We start from the raw sequence: 9834 nt of genomic DNA, 5'->3' as shown, positions 1-9834 counted from the left end.
ATAGTCATTTCAGTTAGGATTTTACAACACTTTCCAAATAAAAGGAGAATAAACATAAGCTTGTCAAACTCCAAATGTGACCCGCAGTCCACAAATTGAGCAGCTGTCCACCAGATGATAGCTGTTGAGACATTTCACTAAAAGACAAAAATGTCGACCTCATTTCAAATCAGGGATCACCAATGTCATTAGGATTCATTCTCTAAGAACCATGAAGCCCTCTGTCAAATTTCATGGTAATCCATGAAATAGTTGTTAAGATATTTGAGCCTGGACCAAAGAGGTAGACTGACAGACTGACTGACTGACTGACTGACTGACTGACTGACTGACTGACTGACTGACTGACCGACTGACATTGCCATCCCTGAAGCCACTCTATGGCACAAAATTTGACTTGAATTGAAAGTGGTCTCTTTATTCCTTCTATTTCCAAGCCTACGTCATGCATAATTACTTTGAAATAGGGCTGCACGATATGCAAAACAAAAAAAGAAAATCATATTGTAATTATTTTGGCAAATATAGTGATCACGATATGTAATTTTCAGCTGGAATGGTTGGTTGTGCATTTTATTTTCCCTGAAAAATGTTAAAAATGATGATTTGTTTTTGGTTGGTCTTGCACCAAAAAATTCCTGCTATTTCTGCTTATCTGCAGAATATGATTTGTAGGCCGGACCATCTCTGTATCACCACAATGCTTATGGTGCTAACAATACACAAATATGTTGTTACACATTTTACCTTTATCTAAAATATTGCTCCTGCAATTTGAATATTGTACTTAGCCATATTGCAATTTTGATTATATTTCGATTAATTGTGCAGCCCTGCTTTGAAACTTTATATATATGCATATGTTTTCTAAAATCATGTATAGGTAGCTAAAATATAGTCTTTGCTCCTGTTTTGCGAGGTGACTGAAATTCTATTATTTTATTTCTGTTAGCACTGCATAGATGTCTGCGCTCACTATACCTGGCTTGTTAGCTTAGCTCATTAACTAGCCAATTAGCCAGCCAATTAATTAGTCTTGGGTTAGCCTTTGAGCAAGACAGCCAGCTGTGCTAACGATGCTAACAGCAGCATATGCTTGCCACAGTTATTAAACCAGCATGCACCAAAGTCTGGGCTCTCCCTCTCCAAGTTATCAGCACACTGGACTGAAATCCTGCCAGTCAATACATCACTCCAGTTATAGTGTGCGCTCATGTTTGTGTGTTCAGAGTGTTTTAAGGGTGACATCATGAGAGGATTCTGTTTTCTAAACTGCTGACTGAGGTGAAGTCAATGGCCAAAGGGATTTCCCAGTAAAGGCTGAGAAGTGTATGTTCTAGTTGATCTGACAGATTAAAGATTGATCATAAATTAAACATATTGTTATTAGTGTCTGGTTCCTTCATGTTCTTTGTTTTCAGGCCACAAGCAGCTCCGTATTACAGGGTATACAAGAAACCTCCCACTACAGACATGAAACTGCACTTTCCTCCTCTGTTTGTGAAAGTTTTGTTTCTGACTACAATCATGGTGCATTGTGGGGGATTTATATTTAATATTTTTCATTTTATTTATTTTTCATGATGGCATTTCCTGGGTCTGCATCAATGTGACAGAATACTGGTAGGTGTCTAGACGCAGACCTTATTTCAGCACAGTAAATCAAATGTTGCGTAAAGCAGTCAGGTCAGACAGTCACACTGAACCAGACAGACGCACAACACAGAAGAGACGCTGAGCAACGACCCACATTAGCTTTACAGCTAAAATTTCCTTAATATTGGGGCGTCGTGTGGCGTAGTGGACTAAGCAGGAGCCCCATGTGTAGAGGCCACAGTCCTCGCTGCAGTCGGCCCCGGCTCGAGTCCCGCATCAGACGGCCTTTACTGCATTTCATTCCCCCTCTCTGTCTCTCTACTGTCCTGTCAAATAAAGGCATAAAAAGCCCAATATCTAATAAACAAATATGAACACCACGTCTCATCCTGCACTTTAGCTTGATGAACCAGCGACCAAACAAATAAAAACTCACCAGGGAAAAGTGCAGCGCTAACGCCAGGTTCCAGGCTAGAATGCTAATTAGCTGCTCAGCTGCAGCACATTAACCAGCATGTAAATTTAGCTTCTAATGTCACCGGGGTCCAGTTAGATGCTGGTGTGGTTCTTACTCATCTATACAACAACACAACGCCCCTCCAGCTGCTGTCAATCAAACACAGACACCGACACACCCTTCCAGCCAGCTGAGAGGAAATACTGTTACTATTACTAATGCTGTGATGCAAAACTGCAATAAATTCAACAAACACTGAATGTGTTTTCAGTTGCACTTAAATCAATTGTCAAAGTACGGAGAGTTCATTGTTAAAGCTGCTTTTGTCTGATTGACGATCCTGCCCGACCCTCACATGCTGACACATACATGTTACCATGGTTACCAAATAATTTACATAAATATATGTCATTTAGAGGGATCACTTTCTGAACAGTTCATGATCAGCAAATGAATTTAATGGTAGTTTAACTTAACTAACATCACCTCAAACAAACCACACCAGGGACTGAGGCGTGCTTGTTTGGTCCACACCAGTGTTCATTTGACAGCTTTCATACAAACTGTAATAAACAGGTAAGTGCACCAGCGTTTTTTTTTTTTTTTTACCAAACTGAACAGGTGGTTAGGTGTGAAAACACACAACCGCACAGGTGCCCTGATCCAGTCCAGACCAAAACACGTTCAGAAACTACTTCTGCCACTGGTATACCAGGTCCCTTGGTGGAGGTATCACAGCGTCAAGGCCAAGTTACAGTCAACCAACCACAACTCCGCCTCCATTCAACACCTGGGGTAGCAGTCCTTTACAGAGAAGAGAAGAGAGGGAGGAAACGCTTCAAGGACTGAGTACTGGGTAGTTAGTTTGAGTGACAGCTAAAGACACACCCAAAGGAGCAGGCAGAGTTTGATGTCTGTGTGTGTGGGTGCGCTATGAGTTTGTGTGTGTGTGCTATGAGTGTGTGTGTGAATTATGAGTGGGTGTGTTGCAAGAAATGTGTGAAAACGTGAAGTGTCAAACTTGATTCGGTGACTGTGTGGTGTGAAGTGTGTGGCATGTGTCACATGTAAAGTCCCCATTTGCTGTACTCATTATAGAAAATACACATTAACCCACGCATCCGCTGCCAACAGACACACACACGCACGCACGCACACACGCACACACACACACACGCACGCACACACACACGCACGCACACACACACACACACACACACATACACTTGTCATGCATCACTGAAACAACTGAGTGAGTCAGATCTGCCCACTTTCTTTCATTATCAACACACTTGCATTCCTATAGGCTGCAATCACTTGTCACCATGACAACCTGCTCATAAGCAGTGGCTTATTGACCCTGGTTTTAGTACACATATGTTAGCAGGTAATGCAAAGACACAGATGAAGCAGTCGTTACAAAACATGGACACAGCCTGAGCTTCACGGTTGATAAGGAAACAAACACCAATGGTAAATATCAGCACTTACTGAGGCTGCCAAAGCACACACTGACCTTTGTGCATGGTGGCAAGATGCAGAAGTGTGTGTGTGTGTGTGTGTGTGTGTGTGTGTGTGTGTGTGTGTGTGTGTGTGTGTGTGTGTGCGTGTGTGTGTGACTCCAGTATGGAATGTTGACAACAGCTGTGGACATGACTGAAAGAATTTACACAGAAACCTAACCTAACCCAACCATAACTCACACACACACATACATCATACACACAGCCTGATAACACTAGAGCCTGGATAAATATCTAAAGGGAGTAGACATTCTTTCATTCGTCTATTTTCCAGTCACTGAGTCGCAGTCGATGGATATAAAGAGGAGAAAATTAACTTTGTTTGATGACTGGTAAAAAAAAATGTCTCAGATACTGCTGGTGACCCTCCTTCCCCCACAGTGATTATGTTTTTGCATAACTACATAGTATACTCAGAGGAGCCTAAAACAAATAATTGCAAAAAGGCATGCATTTTTAAATTGATTGATAAATTATAGAAAAATAATAGTAGCAATATTAACAGAGCCCAAAGTGATGTCTTAAAATTGCCAACAGTCCAGAAGCTAAAGAAATTGACTTTATTTTAACATGACCTCATGCAGTCCAGTTACATTTACAGCTTTGTCTCTTAACTTTGTCAAAGCTGGCAGGTCATGTGACGTGACACCACAACATTCCCCACAGATATTGGATTAAAAAAAGACAACCTCTGGTGCAGTTGCCAGCAGAGTTAACTAATTTACAGCTAGCTCAACTAGCTTACTGTGTGTTGCAGCAGGACATTAGCTTAATGCGTCTATAGTAAAAAAAAAACAGGTGTTGCTAATTCAGCAAACACCTCAGTCAAAACCGTATCATGACACGATCTATTGTGTCAAACCTTGTATCAAATAATTGTTTGTTCAGTTTTCACTTGCGCCATATTAACTCATGATGAATGTGAATGTTTCAATACATGTTTTGCTGCTTGAGTGTAATTATTAGTCATAAAAAATTTCCAACTTTGACAGAAAAAATCAACATTCATTACAAACAAATTATTTATAAAAAGCTTTCTCAAATCAAATAAGCTTTTATTGATATGAATGAAGTGAAGATTGAAGTTCGATTTATTACCTGTGCTAACTTACAGCTCTCTTACACTATGAACATATATTCCATGTGAATAGCTAGTAATAGCTAAATAGCTAAATAATCAGAAATGAGCATATATCTTATACTTAGAGAACATCCTGTTTTTCAAACATGTCAGATTGTCACAGAGTTTCTGAGCAGAGCAGGAAGCAGAAGAGTTTGAAGGAAATTAGCTTGATGCTAAGAGAAACAGAGAAGTCAACAGGTTCAGCTTCATGTCTCTGTGTTGTTATTCTAACTCAGGGGGATCTGGTAATAAGACTCTACAGCTCCACCAGCATTTCCTACAGTGTCTCCAGTTATCCACACATGCACACACACACACAAGCACGCATGCACACGCACACACGCATGCACGCACACACACACACACACATAATTGTGTCACTCTTTAATTTACACATCCCGAGGTGATTAGTACGACACATGGGGTTACGGAAATGGTCGTGTACATAAACCCCACTCTCTCTCTCTATCACACACACACACACACAAACACACACACACACACACACACACACACACACACACACAGCACTAATTGAAAGCAGCAGTTTGCAGCGTGTTGAAATGTGTCCAGTGTGTGGCTGTCCACCTGTTGTGTTGTGGATTGAGGGCAGGCTAATGTTACAGCAGGCAGTTTGGCTTTGGGCTGAAATGTTCATTAAATAATCAGAACACATGACAAAGAGGAGGAAATGATTAATTATTGGTGATATATTGTTGACAGCAGCTCGTCCACATGCAGATTTGTGTCTAAATGGAAAAAGCATCTGTGATAATTTTATGTAAGACAGCACAACAACAGACGCTCATTACCATCCAACAATGGACTCTTATTACGTTCAGCTGACATTTGCTGATGCTGCTCGCTCCCTCTGTCCTTTCTTCCCATGTTTTTTGCGTCCCTGTCCATTGTTCATGGCGCTGCTTTGAGTCCAGAAAGAAACCATTCTCCCGAAGAATGTGGGGGTCATTCATTTCACAGTGGAAACTCAAGACTCTTTCATTATATCCTCACTCAGCAGTTCTTAAATGCTTCGGGAAGTACCCTTCACCCCCACCCCTAATTCATCACCCTTTTCAATTCCATTTCCAGCATTCCTGCTCATGAAGTCATTCCAAACCAAAGGGTTTATCCTCATGGGAGCATTAAGCTGCTCAGCAAAGTTCATGCTCATGCTTATTAGTGTAAATTGATATATATCCTGTGTGAGTAGCTGCCATTTTGTCTAATGCCGAAAATGAAAAAGGTTTATCCTCTGGGGAGCATGAATGTGCTCATAAACTTCATGTTGTGTAACGCTGATCTTGAGAGGTATGTAAGTATGTAGCATGTATGATTAGCAGGCCAAACAAGGCTAAGTGTCAGAATAGAGGCAGTATGGGGGAACCCTGGCCGCTCACCTGGTAGAGCACGTACCATTCAGGCTCAGTCTGTACCGCAGCAGCCTGGGCTTGAAGCTAACCTGAGCCCGTTTGCTCTCTCTCCTCCAGCTTTCCTGTCTCTCTCTCACTGTTCCTATTGCATTAAAGGCAGAAATGCCCCCAAAAATAACTAGAATCATTTCCTCGTGGATTTCTGCCTCCATCATTTAGACTCGTTTCAGGTTACACCCTGTTTATCATATCACAGAGTCATAGAAAATATGAACCATTTGTGTAACATTTTGTCATAATTGTTATGTGACGTCTCGAGTAATGGCTAAATAGTGTTTTGTGAGATCACTGTTACTTTGACCTTTGACCTTTGACCTTTGACCACCAACCTCTAATCAGTTCATCCTTGAGTCCCAGTGGAGATTTGGACCAAATGTAAAGGGATTCCTTCAAGGCATAATGGAGACATTCATAAGGCCAAAACAGCGTTTTGTGAGGTCATCATGGCTTTGACCTTTGACCTTTAACCACCAAAATCTAATCAGTTCATCCTTGAGTCCTAATGAATGCTCGTGCCAAATTTGAAGAAGTTCTGTTAGGTGTTATTGAGATACTGCGCCCACATGAGTGGGACGCGCGGAGGCATAAAAAAGAATAGAGGCTGCACTTCGGCATGGTGTTAAACTGACCCATTGGTGCTTCAGCACCCTCAAGCGCCTGAGTGGCTGCCATGGTTACCTCTGGACGATGGTTGTTCAGCTCTGGGGGGAGCTGAGATCCAGCAGATATGTCCACAGAGTGTTCAATATACTAAAGTGGCTTCAGAAAACCGTCATGGCTGAGGTCATCCAGAATAGTAAGCCAGTGTACTGTGTATATGACATATATTTTTCACTTAATTACTTTCTGAGGCAATCTGCAGCAGTCCTGCCCTGGAGGTCACCACGCAGGGAACAGCTTCATCATACCAGCTCGGTGCCTACATGGTGCACCTTAACTCCCCACAGGACTCGAGCACATAACTTCATGTCTGAAATGTCGACTCCACCAGGTGTGGAGGTGCTCCTCACCTCAAAAGCTGATCCATCACAGGATGACGAGTTCCCAGCCTCAAACTACTTTGTGAGCTTCTCCACATCAGAGTGACAAACAGCATCAGCCTCATGTGTGTTGTAATTGTGAATATTGCTGATGTTCACAAGGGTATTGTGGCCTGATATGTGATGGGCAGTGTTTCTAGAGGGAAAAGGGAACAAAGCACACCATTCAACAGATCTATCTGCAGGGTTGAAGTGGGGTTTCTGTGTTAGACCTGCTCTGTTGTGTGAAGATGCACCTGTTTCCTCATCAGCCTCCTCTACTTCTGTGGTGTGCTGCTGTTCCAGCAGACAAAATAATTCCTCCATGATGATCATACAGTTGAATCAACAACTGTCTAAAAGTTGCTCCAGACACCAGAGTGGTAATTACAGACCAGAGACATGCGGCTGCATCAGAGCCAAAGTAATGCATTTTTAAATTAATTTATATTATCAGTTTAAAAAACATAACAATACCATGCCCATGCCTAGAGCCGGTCCCACATCCGAATGACTTCACGCCGAACATGCGAACGTGTTCACTCAAATATTGGGAGGGACAATTCTGTCCTTCCAAAAGACATGTCCCTACCATCCATATGCAAACCTACGCCGTTGTGTCTTAACATTCAGTTACTGACAGGAAAAAGCAGAAGGGTCCCAAAGAGAAAACTGTATATAGAGCTGAGTGTCAGCCGCAGGAATGATGCATCGTCTGGAGCCGAGGAGGAAGTGGAAACACGGCGTGTACCTGGTTCAGCGTTATCACAGAGAGCACCCTCTCCCTCCCACGCTACATCCAGAGCAAGAGATTTTGAAACGTTTTTGAAATTTGTTGTTTGGTAGAAGTGAAACCTGCAGACTCGGCTAAGTGACCATAAAAATCCAGTTTGAGAGGCCTTTCTGTGCCATTCGGGGAACAAGTCTGCTGACTGTAAAGTAATCTAGGGATCATAGCGTCATCGTCAGTAGATTTTATGGTATCTTTTTGTGAGCAGAGTTTTCAGTAGTTACAGAATGACATGTTGATGGGTGCGGAGGTGTTTTTTTGCTGGATAGTTCTTCCAGAGAAAAAAATGTTAAAGATAACCCTTGTTAATTAGTCATCACCCCTGTCTGTGATCAATACATAGTTTACCAGATGATGGGATGAGACGTAGGAACACAGAATAAAGAAGTAAAATATTTACCCGCTCCACATCCATCACAGTAACGCACTGACTTCCTGGTTCAAATGTGACCTACTGTATCTACTGTAGCTGTGCACACAGTTCAACAATATTATATAAAGGCGTTCAGATGATCTGAACAAACCGCTGGCTTGTTTACAGCTGAGTTCCCAGAGTTCAGTACTGATGATCTGATGCAACCCTTAAACTCCTCTGGCTCTTTGCCTTTAACTTTACTTTTACAAGTGTTAGATTGACTAAACTCTCCTCCTTTCTCCTCTTTAATTACACAGCAAGAATGAGGTTTTCACCACCGTTTATCCCAAATTTCAGGTTCGTTTCCCAGTACTGTAACATTTATTTACAAAAATACTTTGACTTTGATTTATTTCTCCATTTGTCCAGTTGTTACTCTTTTCCTCTGTACTCAGCTGGAACCACTATTTCATTTGTAACTTTTTCATACAACATATTTACCCTTTAAATCACAGGCTGCATAACATGTTCCTCAAATCTGTTCTGTGTGGTTCTTGAATGAGGCCAAGTTTTATTATAACTTATACAAATGAAAATATGACATAAGTGGTAATAAACTGCACATATGGGCTAACCAGGGGTGGAGCACAAAAACCTGAGCCCTGTACATATTCAGTCTCTGTGTCTGGTTCTTTCTATGTCTCAAACTCTACACATGAATATGTAGTGGTTATAATGTTGTCACTAATGAACTGCCAGGCCACAAAAAGTAATAAATAATCTATGATATTTCTATCCCGAGTTAAATCTGATGTGGTTCATGATGTTCGGCTTTGCAGTCAATTTTAATTAACTAAGTGAATTGTATTTAGTAAGACGGTAATTACATAGAAATAAAAAAAAAAAATCTAGACTCTTCATTCCAGGCTTTTTGAGGGCCCTCCCCCATTAGGGCCCTGGGGGGTCAGCCCCACTTCTCCCCCACTACAATGCCATAATTCATCAGCCATAATTCTCAGAATAGATAGTTTTTCTTTTAAATACTTTATAGCCTTTTCTACAGTGATAAATTAATTAAAAAATTAAAAATGTAATATACCATAATAGAACATTTCTGTTTATTACTTATTATTACTAGTTTGGCTTCATTATTGTATCTTAGGTCATCAGTTAAATTAGCACTGTACATTCTGGGAAATATTTTTATTCGCTTTCTTGCCGAGAGTTAGGTGAGAAGTTTGATAGCACTCTCGTGTCTTTATGGTAAATATGATGCTGCAGCAAAGAGCTGACACCCACTAACACCTCTACAGCACCAACAAACATGTTATACAGTGTTTGTCAGTGTATATGCAAATCAGAAGTTCGAACTTCAGTGTTGTTGAGGCTGCAGTAACTTCCTGTGTCTACGCTTGTGACTTCACAGTGACAACAACATTCCTATTTTTTCTGTTTCCAGTCTTTATGCTAAGCTAAGCTAACCTTCTCTGGGCTCCAGCATCGTATATAGAGAACATGAGAGTGGTATTGACTGTCTC

The sequence above is a fragment of the Seriola lalandi genome, unplaced genomic scaffold (genome assembly GCF_002814215.2).
Source record: "Seriola lalandi dorsalis isolate HSWRI2012SDOR001 ecotype SW California unplaced genomic scaffold, Sedor1 jcf7180002054583, whole genome shotgun sequence".
Lineage (NCBI taxonomy): Eukaryota > Metazoa > Chordata > Actinopteri > Carangiformes > Carangidae > Seriola > Seriola lalandi.
Note: the sequence above shows the minus strand (reverse complement) of the source record.